Source organism: Mustela nivalis (genome assembly GCF_964662115.1).
Source record: "Mustela nivalis genome assembly, contig: HAP1_SCAFFOLD_1553, whole genome shotgun sequence".
Classification (NCBI taxonomy): domain Eukaryota; kingdom Metazoa; phylum Chordata; class Mammalia; order Carnivora; family Mustelidae; genus Mustela; species Mustela nivalis.
This window is the reverse complement of record NW_028135111.1, coordinates 32,906-55,372: the sequence shown is the minus strand read 5'-3', so window position 1 is coordinate 55,372 and position 22,467 is coordinate 32,906. Positions and strand designations below refer to the sequence as shown.

Below are 22,467 nucleotides of genomic sequence, written 5' to 3'. Positions count from 1 at the left end.
AATTTACGCTGGGTAGACCACATTGTCTCTATCTCAATTATGTGAATCTGCCATTGGACTACAAACACAGGCATTGGCAACACAGTGTTGAATGAGCATGGCGGTGGTCCAGTAAAACCTTACTTATGGGGGTGCCTGGGTGGCTCAGTCGTTAGGCGTCTATCTTCGGCTCAGGTCATGATCCCAGAGTCCTAGGATTGAGCCCTGCATCAGGCTCCCTGCTCAGCGGGAAGCCTGCTTCTCCCTCTCCCACTCCCCGCAGTTGCGTTTCCTCTCTTGCTGTGTGTCTCTCTCTGTCAAATAAATAAATAAAACCTTAAAAAGAAAAAAAACCTTACTTATGGATGCTGAAATTTCAATTTGTATAAAAATTTCATGTGTCAAGACGTATTGCTGTCCTTTGGATTTTGTCAACTATCTAAATTTTTTAAAAACATTCTCAATTCATGGGATATACAATATCAGAGAGATGGTGGGCTGGATTTGACGGGTAGAAGGTACTTTCCTGAGTCCATGTTTTAAAGAATTCAGTTATTTCCCAAGCCAATTATTTCACTGGTGTTCACCAAATGGTAATTTTCTCATTCAATTGCTCTTCTACCCATATTAACTGACATTCTTCTGTAAAGAATGGTTCTTGTCAATGAGAAATGCAAAACACTTTCTCCTCAAAAGGCAGGATACATGTTTAATTCTCTCCCTTTAATTACAGATATGTAGAGAAAGAAATTTGTGTAACTGTCATAACCCACGGTGGGAAATGATTTTTTCTCCCTTTGTCTGTAAAATTATGGAGCCATTGATTTTTATTTATTCAACCATTAACAAAATATTTATCTATTTAATTATAATCAACCTTAATTTTTTTTTCTTCCAGTGCTCAGACTATCCCAAATTTGGCTATTAGGAAACCCCTTCAAATCTGTGTGTTTTTGGTACAACTCCATTAATCTTTGACAGATTCCTTACTTTTTGGCGCATGATACATCAAGGTCCCCTTATCCTTCTGCCTAGATGTGAAATCAGCCATATCTCCAAACGCTCTGATTCCTTTAGTTAGGTCACTATTAGACTTAATTATACCATACCATACCATACCATACCATATGGCAATTTTCTAGCTTTCAGCCTAATACTGAGAAACCAGGGTCTGGACCCAAATATGCTCATTGCTGCTGTGTGTCATAGTTTTGGTGCCTTTCAGTGGACAAAGCTAGGAAATACTTTTTATTTTTAATTGTGAATTTACACCAATATTATCAGTTCAAAATCAACAAAAAGGTTTTCTTCCTTAATTTTATATGTCTTTTCTCTCTCCCTGAAAATCTTGACTCATTGCATCCACAGATTTGCCTATTTTATCCTACAATATACATGAGTTTCAAAATTACCATGCCAACATTACTACAGAAAATAAAACTGAATGTAATTTAAGATTTCTCTACTGTTCTTTTCAACCTGAGAATATATTCCAGGGTCACAGATATGCCACATTTCTAGAGAATCAGACATGCAACAAGGTCTTCAGAGTAAAAACACAGTAGTCATGACATGGCACACACAAAGGAGCAAGGGAAGAGAACAGTAATTTCACAGAAGGTCCATGTGTGGAGGATTGTAACCAAAGACATCTTTCACTGTGGTGGTGTTTCAACAGAGGCTCCCCAGCTGAAAATAACAGATGAGAAGCGCCCACATAGTCTAGAGATGTTGGACTATCTACGTCAGACGTTGCTCAGAGGTGCCCCCGACACCCTGGCGTCTGAGAGAGCAGTTGAGGTAGGGGGATGTGGGGAGGAGAATGGATGGAGGTGGTTAGTGGGAAGGAAGGATTTCTTAGGGGAGAGTTGTCAGGACACTGGTGTCACCCCTCACCCCCATGGAGGAGGAGAGGTGGTCCTTTCCCCCACACTTCCAGACAAGGGAGGGGACTCTAGCCTCAAGACCAAAGCAGGATGCAATGCCAGAGGGAACGGTAGGACCCAGAGGAATGTGAGGAAGCTTTGACGGAACAGCTGAGTCGGGATTATCCCCTCTGCTTCTACCCAAACCCCGACACTGAACAACTGAACAACGGAGTGAGCAATGTGAGCCCTGAGACGAGATTTCCTGGCTGGGGTCCCTTTCTGGCCCCTCCAGTGACTCCTGTGGGATAAGCCTGGGTGGTGAGGCCGGTCGTCAACATCCTGCCCCACACTCCCCCTCTCCTGCCCTTCCTGCTTTGTGCAGCTTCTCTCGGATTCTTAAAACTGTGTGTCTAGGGAAGCAAGGAGGCCGCTATGATCTGCCATGAGACGAGCTCTGCGCGCTCTCTGCTCCCTTCAGTGAGGGATTTGGTGGCTATTCCCAGGGCTCTCCTCACAAACCTTAGCACATTCCTTCTGGCTGCAGAGCCCAAGGCTCCACACTCTGACTGACTGAGACCTTGAAGCAAGGGGGACATCATCCACAGAACCAAACACTGGATGTCAGGAGCACAGAGGAGTCACTGGTCTTGTCCAGATGTGGTGTGTGGCCCCCCTTCTCCCACCCAGCACTTCAGATGTGTTGTTTCTCTTGCTTATAACGTCCCACCTGTTCCACCACACCCTCCACTTTGCCCCTGTTTCCCCAGAATAATCCCCCACCACCAGACATGTACACCCCTGCCAGCGCCAGCCCGCACTTTGAACTCACACCTCTGACCCTGCTGCACTTCTGGAGAGTCTGCCCAGATCACACACCTCTCTGACATGTTTTCTTGAATCATCTTCTGTTCGTTTTGTGGGTTCGCTGGGTTTGCAGTACCTGCCCTGGTGTCTTTTGCCAACTCTGCCAGCACCAGGATCTTTTACATTAGAAGCTCCAGGTCGATAGCTTCCAACATTAAAAAAAAAAAAAAAAAAAGAAAAGAAAAGGAACATTTGTGTATGTTTGGGAAACCACATAATAAAAAGGAAATAAATGTGAGGTCCTCAGAAGTTTAACACTGGCTCCGACTCCCCCACCCTCGCCTTGCCCCACACCTCATGAGTCACTCACGGCCACGTGGCAAGATTACTAAGTCTAATTAAGTAATGCAGCTGACAAACCACTTCCAAATACAGTCCGTGGTGCTTTCTCTTGACGTAGGTGTTCCTAAAAATCACTAGACTAAGCAAAATTAAACAGCTCAGGGCCAGGGGAGTCCATGTGATTTCCGCACCATTTTAAATGCCATCAGTGTCACGTTCCAAGAAAGAAGATGGGACCCGAATAAAAACAGGGACGTTAGAACATGTAAAGTGGTTCATAAATAACAGAAAACATGACAGTGAATAGGGCACTTTCCCTTGAGAAGGACCCTGAGGTGTGCTCGTAGAGGAGGCTGGGAAGGGTTGTGGCATGTCTGTGATCCTGAACAGTGGAAAGAGCATTATTTGAAATTGATCAGAAAGAGGGAGCCCCCTTGATGATGGGTGGGTTTATCGCCCTTGGTTTCCCTTGGCACCAAATATCAAAGGTAAGCAATCTTCTGTAACCTTAAATCCTGAGACATGTTTTTCTGCCTTTGAGATTCAGGTCCCTTGCAGCATGTGTTTCTGATAGATAGTGGTTTCATCAAAATGGAAAATTGAATCCAACATTATAGACTTCTTTTACAATTTTCTATCACCGTTTCTAATTTTTCTCATCTGCACTCAGTGCTTTGGAAATTGTAGCAATGGTTGCTTGAAACCACAAAATGAGCTGTTCCTGGCACTGGGACGGAGTTACTTCTGCAGGACTCGGCAATTGCCATTAAGATCTTCGTATATAAATAATGCTTTCCTCACCGCTGGGACTCTTTGGGGTTTGGAGCCAGTGGGCTTAGACATGTTTGGGATGTTGGATGAATATTTGTTTGCTATAATACCAAAAAGCACGCATGTGCAAAAACATCGCAAAGCACCACCTTTTCAGAGAGTGCATGTGGTGAACCGAGGTAGCTAGTAGCTGAGGTGTGAGCACGTGCGTGTGCATGTGCACGTGTGCACACATGTGCACGTGTTTTGTGTGTTCCTACCTAACTCAGTTCAAGTGGGTGCAGATCACTGTTCATAGGCAAAGGCAGAATGCGCGTAACTTTTCCACTGCTCCCTAATCTATCAATTGCTTTGAAATAAATCCACAAGTGTCATAGCCGAACCCACTGTAAGTGAAAATGACTGTTTCCACAGAACTTTCCTTTCTACTGAACACCATGGTGTGTCACTGCATTGGAGTATTTATTGATTTTGATCTCCTTTATTTCATAAATGCAATACTCCTGATATGGGTTTCATTAACCAGAAAAAAATAGACATTAAAAATCTTTTTTAAAATAGGGGCATCTGGCTGCTTCAGTTGGTAGAGCATGTGATTCTGTTTTTGTTTTTTGGGTTTGGGGTGGTTTTTGGCTTTGTTTGTGTGTTTGGAGAGAGAAGGCAGGGGGAGGAGCAGAGAGAGAGGGAGAGGGAGAATCTTAAGCAGGCTCCATACCCCTCGCGTAGCCCAACAGGGACGGCGCTCTATCTCAGGACCTTGAGGTCCTGATCTGAGCTAAAGTCAAGGGTTGGACACTTCACTGACTGAGCCAGCCAGATGCCCCCTAAAGCATGCGATTCTTAGTCTCAGGGTCATGAGTTCAAGGCCCATGTTAGGCTTAGAGCTTACTTAAAAAAACAAAACAACAACAACAAAAAAACCCCACAACTTTAAAAAGTGGAGAAGAGGAGGAGGAGGTGGAAAGGGAGGCGAAACACCAAAGGAGAAGCTGCATCTCCTTCTGGAAGCTGGAACATGTTTGGGGGGGTGGGGGAGGGTGTTCTTATACACCTTTCTTAACATATCTAGGCTTAATTCCAGAGAGTCCCTAGAAGCTTGGAAAATGTTCTTCATATCAATAGGGCCCACATTCAAGATATTAAAGACTGCATCAGTGGTGTCTGGATTACGTTCATTCATATCAGGCTAAGAATTCTTCTAAAGTCATATTTGATTTTAGCCCTCAAGTTACCAACTCAGTAAGTAGAGAGCAGAGACAGAACCTAAGTGGCTCCAGAGAAAAACCAGCCGCCCAGGACAGAATCCAGCCCTTAGGAAATGCTGCCTCCTTCCTGCAGAGGACACACAGGGGAATGCTTGGCCCAGAACCACGTGACACCACCCCCCCAACCCTAACACCCCCCCCCCCCCCCCCCCCCCCGCACTGGCCTTCCAGGCTGACAGGCGCACAGATGTGGCCATGCTCAGTGACTCTCTTCTGGGGCTGCTTTCTATCTCAGAGAACAGCACCAGCTGCCGTCAGAGTGGAAGGTGCCGGAGTGGAAGGCTGCCCACCTCCGGATGTCCATTTCCATCAGATGCTTCCCCTCTGCTGTCTCAGATTCCCTCACCAGCCCCCCACTCTGTAAACTGCCTCCGTGTTGTTATGCTAATTACACTGGTTCCACACTCTGCCTGAAGATGGAGGGGAAACCTGCAGCTCAGAGGAGCCCCCAGCTGGCTCAGTCAGGGGAACCTGCAACCCTTGATCTCAAGGTTGTGGGTTTGAGCCCCGCACTGGGTGTCAAGATTATTTAAAAATAAAATCTTAAATAAGAAAAAAAAGGCAGCTGAGGTGAATTTGTCTCCAGAAGCCCCATGCTGGTCACAACAGCAAGGGACAGGACATGGGGGAGAAAGGGGAGCCATGGTGTAATGAGATAACCCGACACAGTGTGTGAGGTAGTCACATGGGGGAGAGCCACAGAGAGGGAGAGCAGACAACTACAGAGTGTCTACCGCAGGCCAGGCAGAATGTCCAGCACTGGGAATCGAATAGGGAGCCCGGCAGACCCAATCCCCCTCATAAGAGCCAGCAGCTGGACTAGGGGGCCCTGGGAAAACGCAGGTGAGCAGGGACAGGGTGGGGCGGGGTGATTCCTGTACCTGGGGGGAGGGGCGCAAAGGGGTCTAAGTCTTCCCCAGCAAGACTTCCCGAGAGCACCCACATAGGGGAACGATGGTGGGTTTGCTCCACCTCTCCATTCCCAGAATTCACAGACTGCCTGCCTCTTGCCAGGTCACAGGAGAGCATCTTGTTGGTCACCAAAGAACTTCTGGATGGTGAGACAGCAGAGAGCACAGGATGGGCCAGGAAGAACCCGGAAGAAGCTGGCAGGTGGAAAGTCTCAGGGTGTGGGGCAGATGGGAACCGCTCACCAGTGAAGGATGGCTGACTGTCCAACGTGGCCTAGCCACACATTTCAATATTGTACAGTGGTTTAAGAAAAGCTACTCAGAGATTTTACAACAGGAAAAATGTTATAATAGAGTATTAAATCTTAGGTCAAGAAATAAAATTGTATTATATTCACACACATTTACACATGAACACCTGGTTATCATAAGGCTACTTAGCACTATAAATTATATTTTTCCCTTGACATTGAAGTCATTCATTCATTCATTTATTCATTCGTTATTGAGTATCTATTAGGTACTAGGTTCTAGGAATACGAGAAAACCGCCTCAGCCCTCAAGGACCTCCCAGCCTTCTGGAAGAGCTGGGAAAGGTAACAGGTGATTATAATAGTACAGCTGGGACACCACTGACAGGTGTAAGAGAAGGACGTGTTCTTCGATTTCAAATTGCTTGTGTTTATAAAAACACAAGCACTTCCTTTTGCCAAACTCCATTCTCTACTTCACACTTGTGGGTGCTCCTCCCAGGGCTGACATCTGACTGGGCCCCCCCCACCCAGGCTGGGTAGGCCAAAGTTTTGGGCATCTGAAAGCTAAGAGGAAAGCCCAAGTTGGTTCTGCAAACAGCACATGTGGCCGTGAGTCAACATTCTTCTTCCCAAAGTGGCAGTGCTCACCCAACATGCAGTCTGACAGCCAGAGACCCAGCTGGTGAGGTGCTTGCAGGTGCAGAACAATGGGCAGGGGCTCTAAAAGCGAGTCCTGGTAATACTCATTCTCACTCTTCCGTTGCTCTGAACTGAGCTCTCTTGCCCTCGGCCCCCACCAGCCCTTGTCCAGAGAGGTGATGGGCTTGCATATCCACAGACGTGTTTTATATGTTACTCTTCCCTGCAGAGACAGCCTCTGTGCTCTGCCCGAGTTCCATGTGTCAACAGTAGTAACTGCACAAATGTTGCTTTCAAAGGGCTTATTATTCCCAGTAATCATAATAATAGTGACAGTCATTGTGTTTGGAGCCCATCCTATGATGAGGGTCAGAGATAAAGGTTTTATGTTCATTGTCACATTTAATGCTTACCACAACCCTATGAGCCAAGTAGACTATTATCCCAAATTCAACAGACGAGCAAACATAGAAAAATTAATTCACTTGCCCAAAGACATGTAGTTAGTAGGTGGTAGAGCTGGGTTTTGAATCAAGTCTGATTCCATAACTAGTGGGTTTAACCCACCTCCTAGGTCAATGCCAGACTAAGTCCTTTAGGAGCTAAATAGTCACCAAGGACCTTTCTGCTCCTGGCTGTTCCCTTTGCCTACGGTGTCCCCTCCCCATATCTACATAACTCCTTCCAGCATCCTGTCTGGAATGGCGCCTCTTTCTCTGTATTTCCCTATCCTTTCCCCTGCTTTATATATTTCTTTCTTTATTTGGATATTTCTTTTATCAAGCTATAACTGACATATAATATTGTGTCAGTTTCAGGTGTAACACACAATAATTTGATACCTGTATATATTGCAAAATGATCAGCACAGTAAATCCAGTTAACATCTATCATCATAGGTAGTTTATCAATTACTTTTCTTGTGATGAGAAATTTTAAGATCTACTCTCTTAGCAGCTTTCAAATATACAATGTTTTTTTTTTAATTTATTTATTTGACAGAGAGAGATCACAAATAAGCAGAGAGGCAGGCAGAGAGAGAAAGGAGGAAGCAGGCTCTCTGCAGAGAGCCCGATGTGGGGCTCGATCCCAGGACCCTGGGATCATGACCTGAGCTGAAGGCAGAGGCTTTAACCCACTGAGCCACCCAGGTGCCCCACCAAATATATATTGTTTTATTAACTGTAGTCACCAGGCTGAACATTACATCCCCAGGACTTTTGTTATTTTGTAACTAAGGTTTGTACCTTTTGACCACCTTCACACATTTCTGCTTTATTTTTGTTCATAAACTTACCCTTACCTGACATCGGAGGTAAGAGTATCTATCACGTATCTATTATTTGTTTATTATCAAGCTCCCCATTAGACTAAGAAGTCCTTGGTGGGGGAGGGGGGACATTTGTTTTGCTTACTGCTAAATCTCTAACACCTAGAAGAGAGTCTGGTCCACAGAAGATACCGCAAAAAAGATTGTTGAATGATTGGACAGATTTCATGCTAATTAAGATTATGCAAAATTGGAGCTCCTGGATGGCTCAGTCATTTGTGTGTCTGCTTTTGGCTCAGGTCATGATCTCAGGGTCCTAGGATTCAGCCCCGCATTGGGCTCCCTGCTCAGCAGGGACCCTGATTCTCCCTCCCCCTCTGCAGCTCCCCCTGCTTGTGCTGGCTCTCTCTCTCAAATAAATAAATAAAATCTTTCTTTTTTAAAAGATTATGCAAAGCTGAAATGGTACCAGGTAAAATATTAATAAAGACTCACTTTATTTGCAAAAATTGAAATGTTTCCAAAATGTAAGAATTCATTAAGAGTCACCGGATTTTGAAGCTGGTAGAACAGGAAATGGTAAGCCGTGTTCCTGCTGTTAATCTTGGTTAAAAGAAAAACCTCTCTTTCTGTACGTCTAACACTCTGACACTGAAAGTGTTTTTTTTCCTACACCAAGTAATCTTCCAGTTCCTAGCAGACACTGAATGCATGTCCTACAATCTAATTTAATTCTGGCACGAACTGCCCAGTTAGCCCAGGCCCCAAGGCCGAGGGCTCAGTCCCACAAGACTTCCTCCCAGCCTTGGCCACCCATCACAAGTGGAGGGTCCCCAGATTGCCACAACTTCTGTCCAACTTGGCTACAGAATCAAAGATTCCAACAGGTCCCCCCTCGGGCCCTCTCAGGTTCTGTAATTTGCTAGACCATCTCACAGAACCCAGGTAAACAGTTTACTTGCTATTACTAATTATTATAAAGGATTCAGCTCAGGAGCAGCCAAAGGAAGAGATGCATAGGGCAATATGGCATGAAGAATGGCATGGGAATGGAGTGAAGTTTCCACACCCTCTCCAGGTGCATCACTCTCCAGGTAGCTCCCCAAGTTCACCTTCCTTGATGCTCTCCAGCACCTTCAGTCAGTCTTTGTGAAGACTTCCTTACACAGATCACGTTGTTGGCCACCAGTGATTGAACTCATTCTTCAGCCTCTCTCCCCTTCCCAGAGGTCCAGGGGTGGGGCTAAAAGTTCCAGCCCTTTTTAAAAATTTTTTATTTATTTATTTTTATTTATTCATTTATTTGACAGAGCAATTGTAAGTAGGCAGGCAGAAAGAGGAGGAAGCAGGCTCCCCACTGAGCAGAGAGCCCAATGCGGGGCTTGATCTAAAGACCCTGAGATCAATGACCCGAGCTGAAGGTAGAGGCTTAACCCACTGAGCAACCCAGGCACCCCATGTTCCAGCCCTTTAATCACTGGGTTGGTGATACTCTAGGATACTCTAAGATACTCAAGGATTGGGTAGGTTCCTTCGGCAACAGGCCCCCATACTCCTAGACTCACCGCAGTAACAGAAACTCAGGAGTGGTTGCAAAAGGGCCTGGTTATGAATAACAACTATCATTTGGGAAATTCCGAGGGCCCTAGAAACTCTGTGCCAAGAACCTGGGAGGAAAACCAAATACTAATTTGTTATATAACATTAGGAACTCTGTGCCAGGAACAGGGTCAAATATCCAATATGTATATTTTTTATGACATTTGAGCTGGAGACTGGGTTTGGGTTTGGGATCCCCTGAGCCAGGCTGTTCTTGAACCCTGCAAATCCCGTGAGTGATTTTGAGGACTGTTGTGCTTTTATTTTATCATTCGCTAACATTGTAATTGGAAGTATTTTTGGTGCCTATTAAAATGTCATTCAAGTATTCACTAGGTGCAGGTGCTGAAAAATCTGCCTGAAATTCATTAACTTTGGAGCAGAAGTTAAATGTGACAAAACATGTCATGGAGAAGCCCACTATGCTCCGCCAATCTTCTGCCCTGGCAACTGTGGAGAGAGAACATGGCAAAATATTACAAAGCCAATGATGGAGAAGATTTAAAGCAACTCTCAGCCAAATAAATAAATAAAATCTTTAGGGGCACCTGGGTGGCTCAATCAATTAAGCGTCCGACTCAATTTTGTCTCAGGTCATGGTTTCAGGGTCCTGAGATGGAGCCCCCTTGACAGGCTCTGTGCTCAAGTGGGGAGCCTGCTTGAGATTCACTCTCTCTCTGTCCCCCTAAAAAAAATTTTTTTAATCTTTAAAAAAAATAAATAAAACATTTTTTAAAAGGGGTGTCTGGGTAGCTCAGTGGGTTAAAGCTCTGCCTTCGGCTCAAGTTATAATCCCAGGGTCCTGAGATCAAGCTCTGCATTGGGCTCTCTGCTCAGCAGGGAGCCTGCTTCCCTTCCTTTCTCCCTGCCTGTCTCTCTGCCTACTTGTGATCTCTGTCTGTCAAATAAATAAATAAAATCTTTAAAAATAAATAAATTTTTTTTTAAAAAAAGAAGGCCCTGTCTTCCTGCTTCATATTTATTTCTGCAGCAACAACCTTAAATTATGCGAGTTGAAAGTCACTTCCTGCCTAACCCAAGGCCACCCTTTACTACAAGGTCTCAGTACAAAGTCTTCCCTTGTTTACAGCTCCGGTCCCTAGGGGTGCCTGGAGCCTCACCTCTCCACCAAGGGGGGTTATTGCCCCTAATAGAGGTTAGAGCAGAGTGGGTCTGTCCAGCCACAAGGGTGGTTTTCTGGCAGGGAGGCTGCTCGGTCCCGTGTGGGCAGACCCCAAAGGGCCACAACAGTCTTTCAGCTTGCAGTTCTCCTCTCCTTGATGGCAGGAGCTTGCCATCAGCTCCATGGACTAGAGGGGCTTCTCAAGCACAGACCTTAGCATTGGCAAATAAATGACTAACCTATGCAACCAAAACAGACGTCAGGCCCTGACCCAAGAGTAGACCATCTCTTCTTTCTTTGCTCTGAAAGTGCCTTTCAGCAGCGAACGCCAACTTTAGCTACCTCTCTCAAACATGGCACTGTCAGCGAATAAGGAACAGAAACTTCCAGGGCTAACTCGGCCCCCCCACACTCCGCCACCCCACCCCAGGGCCTTGGCACAGCTCTGCCTTGAAGAGACTGGAGTTCTGTTTGCAGCCTGGAGGCAGATCGCCCCACCCACTGGGCCCCCTAGATATCCTGAGGCTGCCCATCCATCCCTCCCGTGTTCAAGGAAGGCCTTGGCCCCTGAGCCCATAACTCCTCCCTTGTAAGTCCCACCCCAGGGCTGTCACATCCAGCAGGCTGGTCCCAGAGCTCTGGCCCTCCCCCATTATCCCTCTCCCCACCGCCCCCCATCTCAGCCACTTCTCTCAATATACTCGCGATCCTGCACCCTCATCATCCCAAACTTTGGACTCTGCTTAGTTGGCAATTTTCCAAAACTTTAAACACTCATTCCAGCAGCAGGCACCACACTTGCTCTTTGACAGCACTCACTGGCCATCTTTCTGTGCTCTTCCTGGTGATCCTTCCTTCCTGGGCATTCCTGGGCAGCCCAGACTTGAACCAGTGCCACCAACGGCCCCACTCGCTGTCCTCCTTGCAAACCTACCTGGCCAAAGACACAGTGGGCTCTCTGTGCCATGTTCTCTCTCTTTCTCACACACTCAGGCTTAAACTATCAGAGAATGTTCCCCAGGCATGAGTTTGGTGTCACTACAAATCTGTGGCCTGTAGCCCCCAGCGACCTCGGTGCTGCTGGCAGTTCTTCTCCGGGTCTCGAGTCCCTTTTCTAATTCTCTCAGAAGTGATTTCACACTCTCTTTAATCTTCCTGTGGGCGCTTTCCTACCAGTACCCACCCCTACTCCTCACCCATGACTCCTTTCCCACACCTCCCCGGATCCCAGTGCCCCCCACTCCTCCTCCGAGTGATAGGCTCCCTGCTGCCGCCCACCTCATGCCCCCACTTGCACCTGGGATCCCTCCTGGCCCATTCTCAAAGGACTGTGGTCCTCTGAGTAACAGCCCCCAAAGATGGCAATTCCAGATCCCTAGAAATTGTAAATCTGACCTAGCTGGAAGGAGGTCTTTTCAGAAGTGACTCCATGAAGGATTCTGAGATGAGGAGACTTTTTTCGGGTACCCGGTGGGGCCTAAATGTCAGCATGTGTCCTTGTAAGATAAAGGCCGGGGGAGAGTTCACAGAGAGACGAGAGGAGGCCATGGGACCCAGGCAGCAGGGTTTGGAGATATGTGACCCCAAGCCAAAGAACACCTGGAGTTTCCAGGAACCACAGAAACAAAAACCAGATTGCCCTCTAGAACCTGCAGAGGGAGCATGGCCTCACCAGCAACACCTTGATTTCAGACTTCTAGCCTAGTGTTCTAGTCAGGACATTGGGACATAGGAGGAAAGGCCGGCGGGACATGTGGCACTGAGGAAGGAGAAAGTTCTGTCCGTACCCAGCATGCACCACGTTCTGCTGGGGCTCAGCCCTGGAACGCAAAGAGGAACAAGAGCCAGGCGCTGCTGACTGGCACCCCCAGCCAGGGGCACAGTGCCTGTGCAGGGCAGCGGACAGGAAGGGATCAGACGTGCCTAAAGGAGATCTCTGAGTAGAAAGACCTTTGACAGGTGTTGGGGCTTTTCAAGACTGCCAGGAACGTGTCACTTTAGGCAAGCAAGGGGCTCTTCTCCATAGCTTCTCTGGAAGGCAGGAAAAAGAACAACAGAATGAAAAAGACCCAAGGAGTCATAGGAAATAGGCTGAGTGGAAATAATGGGGAGATCACAATGGCACTGTGATCTAACCCTCCGTTCTGCTCCTCACGAGTGAGAGGGAGAATTCTCCAGGCTCAGACTGTCTCAGCCATGAGAAGATCTGTCTTGATTAGGAATGAGCCCAAGGAGCAAAGGGCCTGACGCTGAAGGGGCCATCACTGGAGGTGGCTTCAGTGTCACCAGAGTCACGAAGGTCCTCAGGCTCTACTTCTGTACTGTTTGGTATGGGCGCTGGGCGCTCCAAGAATTCAACTTCAAACTTGCAAGTGACCAACTTCAATGCTGCCTCAGAGTCATCCCCAACATGTAGTGGACCCGCTCAGCCACACAGATCACAACTCAGGAGAAATCCGGCCCAACAAAGGTGGAGTCCATTGGTACCACAGGACGGCGGGCATTTTTGCTGTTCTCCCTAGGGCTCCTTTCAGAATTAAGGAAGGATTTCAGCTTTCTACCAGCTCCACAGATTTACGTCGGTCTGATTAACACTGATATTCACCAATGAACATTCAATATGAATATTTAGCTAGAGGCAGCGACCTTAATGGTGGATCATAAACACGTTGGGGGAAAGGAGCAGATCTCCATACACGGTACGTCAGAAGCCAGTGGACGTTGGAGGCAGGTGCTTCCTACCTCTCTTGAAAGATGGAGTTGCTGCAGCCTCGTCCAAGATTATACCACAGGCTGCCCATCCTGGAAGCAAGCACTCACCCCTCCTCTCTATCACTTCACACCCCACCTTGGGTCCCAAGTGGGGTACATGACCTACAGGGGAGAAACTATTTCTATGTCGCTGGGAAAAACATAGAAGGAACGTCATGGAATGTTCTACTTAATGGGCCTGTGAGCCTTCACTACCTGTTTTTCTGCACTTTTCTGTTTTATAGGCTTCTGTCAAAACTCTCTCCTGCTGTCACCACCTGCAGCCTTCAGGCCTGGACATGCCTTCTAACATTTCCCCTGTCCTGTTCGTACAGGTCCCTTGCACACTGGTCCCAGCCCATCCCCAAAAAAGTCAAAACAGGTTCTTGTGGTTTTATGTCAGCCTGAGGAGTATAGGTACTTCCCCTATAAATTCAAGACAGAGAATAAAGCCTAAGGCTGACTGTTAACCTGCCAAATAATTTCTAGCTATAGACAAGAGGCATGCAGTCTTACTCTCTTCTCCAAGAACTCTGTCTTGCAAATATGACAGAGTGATAGCAAGGGGACAGGTGGAGAGAGAAAGTGACAGAGTACACAGTGAAAGGGAATCTGGCGCCTTGGGTGGAGGTGAGATTTTGAAATTGTGTCTGTAGGTTCAGAAAGAAAATATATATTTATTCTTTTCCTTCCCAAAGATTGTTTACTGAGCTGACATGCATGCCTGGCCATTGAGACCAAAGCACAGGAGGCCTGACTGAAGTAATGCATTTGAGGGACTTTAAGCTCTAGATTGGATTTAAGGTACATGAATCTTTCTTACCCTAGATGGCGGTCCGCACTGCCAACGTGAAGATCATGTGCACATTAAAAGAGCCTCACCTGTGGCTATACGCATCATACTTACTCCTATGTGCGTCCAAGTTCAGGGTTTGTTCATTCATTCAACAAATACCTCTGAGCACTTATTATGGATTGGGTAGATGAATAAAACACAATCTCTGTCCTTAAGGAGCACATTAGGCTACAATAATGTGAAACACATTCTCTTATGACAGACATAATGTGATGGGGATAAGGATTGAAGAGTGCTCAGGGGCTCCAGCCTGTTGGTCTTGGAGGGCTCCAGGGAGACAGAACCAGTGGGACATCATATATATTATAGGAGTACTGGGTAGAGAGAGATAGGTTGGTTATAAGGCATTGCCTCATGTGATTCTAGAAGCTGAGAAGGACCAAGATCTACAGTGGGCAAGCTGGAGACCAGGAGAGCTAACGGTGTAATTTCTAGTCTGAGTCTAAGTCCAAGGGCAGAAGAAGACTAATGACCCAACTCAAAGGCAGGCAGAGAGACCAAATTCCCTTTTTCAGCCTGTTTGTCTAGTTAGGCCTTTCGTGGATTAGACGAGGACCACATTGGGAGGGCCATTTGCCTTATTCAATCCACTGATTCACATGTTAATCTGATCCTGACACTTTTCTAGAAGGCCAACTCCCTCACAGTAATGCCCAGAATGATGCTTAATCTAATGTCCGGGCATCCCGTAGGCCCGTCAAGTTGACAAGTAAAATTAACCATCACAGGTAGGCAGAAAGGATAGAGCCTATAAAGCCAACAAAGGGGAAGCTAGAGGAATAGGAGGAAATTAAAAGGAGGTCGTAGGAGGGAAGTCACAGGGAGGGAGCCCTTCAATAAGGAAAGAGTGGCCAACAGGGATGGAATCTTCAAGAAGGCAAGTACAGTAGAGACAGAGATGGATGCTGGGTAGGGTGTAAGGTCACTGGTGGAGAGGAGATGGGGATGGGGCAGAATAGAGGTTAGAGCAGGTTGTGGAGTAAAAGGAAATGAAGTGGACACAGAGAACCCAAACAAATTTTTCTAGAAGTTTACTGGTAGGGGATAGAAAGAAGAGGAGGTGGAAGGGAATGGGCTCCAAGAAGAGGGTTTAGTTTTTGGTTCTTTTTCCTGAGAGACTTGCATATATTTCTTTGTAATGGGAAGAACCTGTAAGGGAGGGAAAGGCTAAAGTCAGGGCCAGGCCAGGAGGATAGTCCCTCAGACTGGTAAGCTGTGCCTCTTCCTTTCTCACCAGTCAGAAGGAAGGATGGCAAGAAGCAGAGGGAAAGCCATGGGATTTGGTGGTGGGAGCCCAAGGACACTCCCATCTGACCCACGGCCATTATGTCCTGCCAAGAAGGCTGGGTCTACCCAGGTCTACTTAAAGCAGTTGGAGATCAGGTTAGTGATGTGGCCTCTCTCTGCCTGTTTCCCCATCTAAAATATGGGACAATGATACCGACCTCAGAGGGTTATCGTGAGAATTCATTAAAACCCTGCATTTAAGCATGTTCAGTAAATGTTGGCTACTGTGCCTAGTAATTATTACCATGAATGCTATTATTAGTATAGCTATCTTTAGTTGTAAGAATTAATTATCAAGTCTATTCTCTTGGTCTCTCCGGGTTTCCCTTTTCAGTTTTTAGAGACAAAAAAAAAGGTCGACCAATTGTTCCCTGGTGCCATGCCCTCAGCCTAGAGGATCAGCCCATGCCCACCCCTGTCCAGAGCAACCAGCTCTTCTGCAGGGCTACCCTCTTCTGCCAAGAGCAGTGTGACACATCTCACAACTGCAGTACTTAAAGAAGAGAGGACACTTATTGGTTGGGTGGACAGCTGAGCAGATCTGGAAGGTTTTCACCTGAGAAGGGTGCATACGCATACGATCTGCTGGACACTCGCGCTAAGATGGGAGCTGAGACACAACAGGTTGGCTCCATTCAAGCCCCGTGGGTAAGTCTGGATTCTAGTGTATCCCTGCCTCCGGTCTACTGGGGAGCCTGCCTCTTGGATAAAATGTTTAGGCTCCGCTCACTTCATAGTAACAGGCTGGGACCTTCCGAGTCCCACTCATGTCCTGAATGCCATCCCATCTCAAGGCATCCAGAACAGAGGCACGGCCAATGAGGGCTGAGTCACTCCTCTGTCATGAATACCTTCCCATTTTCAAATATCTTCTTCTAAAAATACAGTCCATAAATGCATCACCACATGGAAACAAGAGATGGGAGCCTGGAAAGTTCAATCTCAGAGCCTGAAACTTCCCCTAAACCAACTACAAAGCCCAAACACATTTTTGACCTTCTAGAAAAGAATCAGTGTGGAACGGAGGCCTGTGTTCTGACCTCACTGACTACAAGAATTTCCTCCTCCTTGCCAGCATATCTTCAAAGAGCCCCTAAGTTTCCAGCATTGATGGGGTTTCCTCACAGGAGGCCTGCGTGCATCTTTTCCGTGTCCCTCTCTGCCTTCGAGGTCCCTCAGGGTGGCTCTCTAAAGTGGCCCACCCCAGCCTCATTTGGGGAGGCTCTCCTGCCGTGTGTTCTGGAAAAGGGAGTGGGCCTGTCTAGGAAAGATTCCTCTCAGTTAGCATGAATTCTGAGTCACATCCTGAGAGGGCTGACAGGGAACCAAATTTCTCCATTGCAGATTGTTTCTGAGGAACTCCATTCTAGAGTGAGTGACCACACCTCTCAGCTGGCCCAGGACGGTCTGGGTTTCTGGTGGTTGTTCAGTGCGCATATTAACAGCACTCCTTGCCATTCTCAAGTGTTCTAGTTTGGCAACAACTTTACATGGTTATCCTCGGTCTAGCTGATGGCTGTGACACTTTTGAGCTTCTAGAGCCCCATGGCATTGGCAGTTCATTTATTCTTGAGTTTTCCCCTGGGCTGAAACCTAATGAAGATCTTGTCACTTTGAGGAGAAAGAATAAGGGACATTTGGAGGCATAAACCTCTTTTCATACCACCCTCACACTGGAGAGATCTCAGCCGCTTTCGGATGGCATCTCCCAGTCACAAGTCTTTCTAGTTCATAAGACCAGAGGACTATTCCAGAGCAAGAAATGTCCATATCAGAGGCTTCTAGCTTTTGAGGAGAGAGAGGGGTCTGAGGGATTAAGAAGCCTTAGTATCTTAATCTCCCCTGCTAACTGGCTGAGGCCTTCCTGGTCAACTCAGGCCCCCAGAGAGCAGCTTGGGCCTTTCAAGGATGGGAGATTTTGTCCAGTGTCCCTTGACAGGGACCAGGAACCTCAAAGAGAAGAGTCTGAATGGGCCCCAGTGTCTGCACACAGTAGGCACTTCATAAGTATCTGTTGACTAGAGTGAGAAGGTGGTTCTTGTCCATGTTTGTGTGTGTGTGTGTGTGTGTGTGCGTGTGTGCACACACAATTGAGTGAGTGAGTGTGTGGGGGGACTGGGCTTGTTGTCAGGGAGGTGCCCCCCCCATCCTTGGGAGGGAACTCTAGGAAATGACCCATAAGACGACATGACCTTGAGACGGAGAGTGACAATGAGCAACCGAGGTTTCAATCTACGACTGACAAACCGGCTTGTCATAATTTCCCGGAATGAAAACATAGGGAGCACATTAAGAAAGCTTTCCCAGTTTGTGGTACTCAGTAGCTGTCACTCCAAGGACAGAAGGCGTCCCGGGCCCAAGTCCTAGACAAAGCCACAGAGGACATCCAGGAAATGTGAAGGAAAAACCACACACACCAGCAAGACACTGATGACTTCAAGCAGCAGGATGTTCCTCTGGAGCAAGAAGTCCATGCACTGGAGACGGTGAGGTGCAGTGCTCAACTTGGCCAACCACCCCTCCTCAGACAACCGCTTCTACCCCAACTCCAAGGGAAGTGCCATCTCTGTCTTTGCCCGAGGCTCTGACTCTGGTTTGGGGGCAGGCACGGAGCCCCAGAGCAAGGAGGAGCTGCAGATGGAGACAGCTAAGCTCCAGCTAAGGACCATCTCCTCCATGATCCCAGCCACCTGTCAGCTCCTCCCTAGAATGCTCCCATCATTTAAGAGACTTTTTTCCCCTCTTTTTTCTCAAACTTGATCTTCACATGGAAGCTCTTGGACAACAGCTCTCATTCTCCTTCCCCATCTCAACAATTTTTTTTTTTTTTCTGATGTTTCCCTGCAAGGATTCCCTGTCCTCACCAGGAATTTTTAAACCAAGACACCCCAACTTGGCAGCTTTTGTTTTGGAGGACAGACGGCCGGCCCTCCGACCGGCCACCAGCTCCTCCACTGCCGCCCCCCTCCTCGCCCCCGGCACATGCCCCAAGGACTCCTGCCCCTAACAGGCCTTTCCTCCAGGGGCCTCCTCACCTCCGTTTGATAGACTTGGTGAATCTGTGGACTGCTCTACTTTAAGAAGATGACTGGTTTGGAGTCATCAGAATTAATCCCCCTATTTTTTGAGGATCTATTTTTCTTCTAAAAAGCTATTTACCTTCCTATTGAAAGGCCAGACCCTTGAAGAAGTCTGTGGTATAAAAACAAGTGGGGACAGAGTTGCAGCACTGTCATCGGCCTGTTTCACTCCTGCTTCTCTCAGCCAGCCTCGGGGTGGTGCATGACACTTGTGTGGTATGTGTAGGGGACAGCAGGCAGCAGTGTGGTATGTGTGGGGGACAGCAGGCAGCAGTGAAATGGTAGCCGCTAAGGGAGGGTAAGGGGTGGGACAAGGAGGGAGGATCAGGACAGGGAGAGGTTTTGGATTGGGGGCCAGTGACAATGTTTTGATATACTTTCCTGCTACTGAAACCTGTATCTGAGTGAATTGTCTCTATTTCTGATGATGTCGGTATTGCAAAGTGGCAAATTCATAAAGCAAAGATCAGATTTTCCTTTCTTTACTTGTGCATTTCTAAGAAACAGAGCCAACCGATTTTGTATGTAAATACTAAGAGCAATTGACCGGATACTAAACCCGTCCCCCAGAGCAGACCCTCCCCACCCTCACCCCACTCCCCTTCCACCTGTCCTGGAACCCGCTCCCAGTATGTGACCAGTCCTGAGGCTGGCTTCCATCAGCAGATCCCGGTGAAGGGGTTGTGTGTTTAGGCCATATTTCTTTGTCTTTTTCCTACTCCATTCCTGGCATTTGCTGATTTCCAGCATGTACTGTGTAGTCTCAGTCCATGTTTGATTCCCTCACGTGGAAGTAAAAGGTACGTTGTACATACTGCCCAAGAATTGTCTTGCAAGTTAAGTCTTTCCCCTTTACTATAAGACTATAAATAAAAACTTATTTTATCCTTTAAAAAAATTTTGTTGATTGGATAAGTACGTCCACGAAGAAGAGAATGACAAATTCGGAAATATCTGGAGTTCTATTGTGGGCTGGCAGGAAGTACATCCTCGCACACACCTGAGAGCACTCAGGCTCTCCCACTGGCCACAACCCCCCCGGAGCTGCAGGGTGGACAGATGAAGAGGTCATGTATGCACACAGCTGAGTTTCCATGTTCTGATCCCCAGTCTAGCAGGTGTTCTGATGGGAAGGCTGTCCTCAAGGCTGTACTCCTCCTCCGTTGCTTCATTCCAGTCCCCCCAAGGCAGTGAACTGAGGATCCCTCAACTTCCTTGAGCACAGAGGGGCTGGGTGGTTCACTGGGGAGTAAGCCTTATTTTTCCCTCTCCAGCCCTCTTTGGTCTACTTGTATCAACGTCACTTTGCCTTGGGCTCCCTTTCTCCCAAGATCCTGGAGGCAACAAGGTTAGAAGTCCAAAATAGACTTTAACGCAAAAAGCATCAGGAGAGACAACTAAGGTCATTTCCTAGTGAAAAAATAACATTTGGACAATTTCGCATCTGGGGCTGTGGTTCAGTGTCATTGGCAAAGCATAATGCTCTTAGAAACATTCTTAAACCTCCAAACTGTTTTGAATATGATCAATTCACCAAGAAGGTAGAACAATTTTATGAATCTAATAACATAGCTTCAAATCTAAAAGTAAAAGAACCCCAACAAAACACACATGGTAAACAGACAAATCCACAAACATAGTGGGAGGTTTGACATATTTCTCTCAGGAATTAACAGAGAAGAAACAGCAAGGACAGAGACTTGGACAACCCAGGTCATCTTTCTGGAAAACAGTTCGGCACTATCATTATGGATATGTGAACCCAGAACTTCTAATTCTATGTGCACACTGCAGAGAAACCTGGGGACATGTGCACCATGACTCCCACCTGAGTCCTCCCCCTACCCCAGGTGGCCTAGGGCACAGTAGCAGACTCCAGGTCAGGTTGGGAAGGCTTCAGGCTCTGGCTTCTCCCCAGTGTGCAGGCCTTTCCTGGGATGCCTACTTGAAAGATTCTGGTGTGGGCTTGGAGGGAATGTCCACTTAGCCCGTTTTGACTCTGGGCCTTAGGCCTGCCTCCAGCCCAGGAAGGAGGCACACTCCACAGGGACCAACACTAGGTTACAAGGGTCTACACTGGGCTTTGTCGTCATCAAAAGCACATGTTTGCCTTTACCTCTCTTTGTTGGGCACCTCAAAAGGAGGAAGGGCTGTGTTGGGGCAGAATTCAAGCCTGAAGATCAACCCCTTCTTTCATCTGTTCCCAAAGGCTGGTCAGTACCTAGGGGTAGAGGCAAAAATGGTGAAAAATTAAGGCCAGACCAGGCCTTTAGGGTAAAATTTCAGAACCAGGCTCCTTCCATTACCCAGCCAGAAAGATCCGATCCTAAAAAGTGGCCCCGTACCTGGACATTTCCAGTCCATTCTGGGGGCCCAGCAAGGTCCTGAGGCTGCCAGGAACCTCTTTCTCTCCATTCCGATTCTGATACCTATATATAAAATAGATTCCCATTAACAGACATTTTTCAAAAGCTTGAAAACCACGGAGAGTCTACCTAAAGCCTGAGAAATGTAAGCCTTGAGTTTATTTTCCCTCTGACATGGGAACCCTGCCCAGTAGCATTCCCTAACAGTGACTGCCAAAAATGGGCAAGATTAGCCCCCTTGGGCAGCAGGCCATCTCCCTGATACTCTGCAGGCCCCACCGCAGGCACCCAGACCCCTCCCTCTCCCCTCCAGTCAAGTCTGTTGCAAAGACAAACAAAAGCAGGCTTCTGCGGGCTTCCTGAGTCAGTCCTCCCCACTGGAGGGAGAAGAAAACTGGAAGAGCAGAAGACAATAGGAAATACCTCCTAAGTCAGGCCAACTGCTTCTAATGGTGAAGGAAGCCAAGTTCTGCCTGGTTGTCTCCCAGCCGTAAACAAAGCCATCTCTGCTAATCCTCTGGAAGCTCTGCCTCCCTGCAGAGGACTCTGGGAGGCCTGTGGGGTCACTTCCGGGTTCCTTCCCGACAGCCTCTTACCTGCTCCTCTCCGGGGCCCTTCTCTCTCCAGCCCTGTCTCTCCTGCCCTTTCCCTTCAAGCCACTGGAAAGGGCTCAGACTCCCCGGCGCTCCTTGCCGTGGCTTCTGGCCCCTGGTTCCTCCGAGGCTTCTCCCCTGGCCTCACTGGGCCTCCAGAGCACCTTCCAGTCCCACTGAGCCTGGGACGCTGCCCCAGTGTGGCTTTCTGGGAGCCGGTCTCCATGGGCCCCGCTCACATCACGGACTCTTCCTGTCTGCCTCATTTGCAGCTTTTAGCATCCACTCTTGCCCCTCATTGCCAGTTCTCTTCACAGAGCAGCAGGTGTACCTTTTAAACAGAACAATCACACCTGGCCCGTCCCTTTCTCAGAAGACCCCAGTGGCTGCTTCTCATCTTCAGAGTCAGATCCAAAGTCTTCCCCAGGGTCCCCACGCCCTGGATGGGCCTAGGGCTCCCCTCACCCCTGGGCTCTCAGCTTCCAACCTGCTCCTCCAGGCAGACTGGCCTTCTTGCTGTTCCTTAAATACAAGCTCAGGCCCAGCTCGGAGTCTCAGCCTCATTGGCCCCTCTGTCCCCGGAGTCTTCCCTAGATTTCCACATGGCTCCCCTCTGCCCACGGAGTTGCATCTCCACTCTGGTTCCTCATTGGCAAGGCTTGTTCTGTGACTGCCTGTCTACCCCATTGTGAATCAGTTTACACTGAGT

The 22,467-nt window shown here is 47.7% G+C and overlaps 1 long non-coding RNA gene across 1 annotated transcript; it reads right to left on the bottom strand.

Annotated features, from left to right (window-relative positions):
• Positions 1-20,932: 20,932 nt before the first annotated feature.
• LOC309857925 lies at positions 20,933-21,655 on the bottom strand. Its single transcript, XR_014307968.1, has 3 exons — positions 21,589-21,655; positions 21,145-21,228; positions 20,933-21,020 (listed from the first exon to the last, which is right to left on the bottom strand). It is a non-coding gene; the product is annotated as an uncharacterized lncRNA (long non-coding RNA).
• Positions 21,656-22,467: the final 812 nt, after the last annotated feature.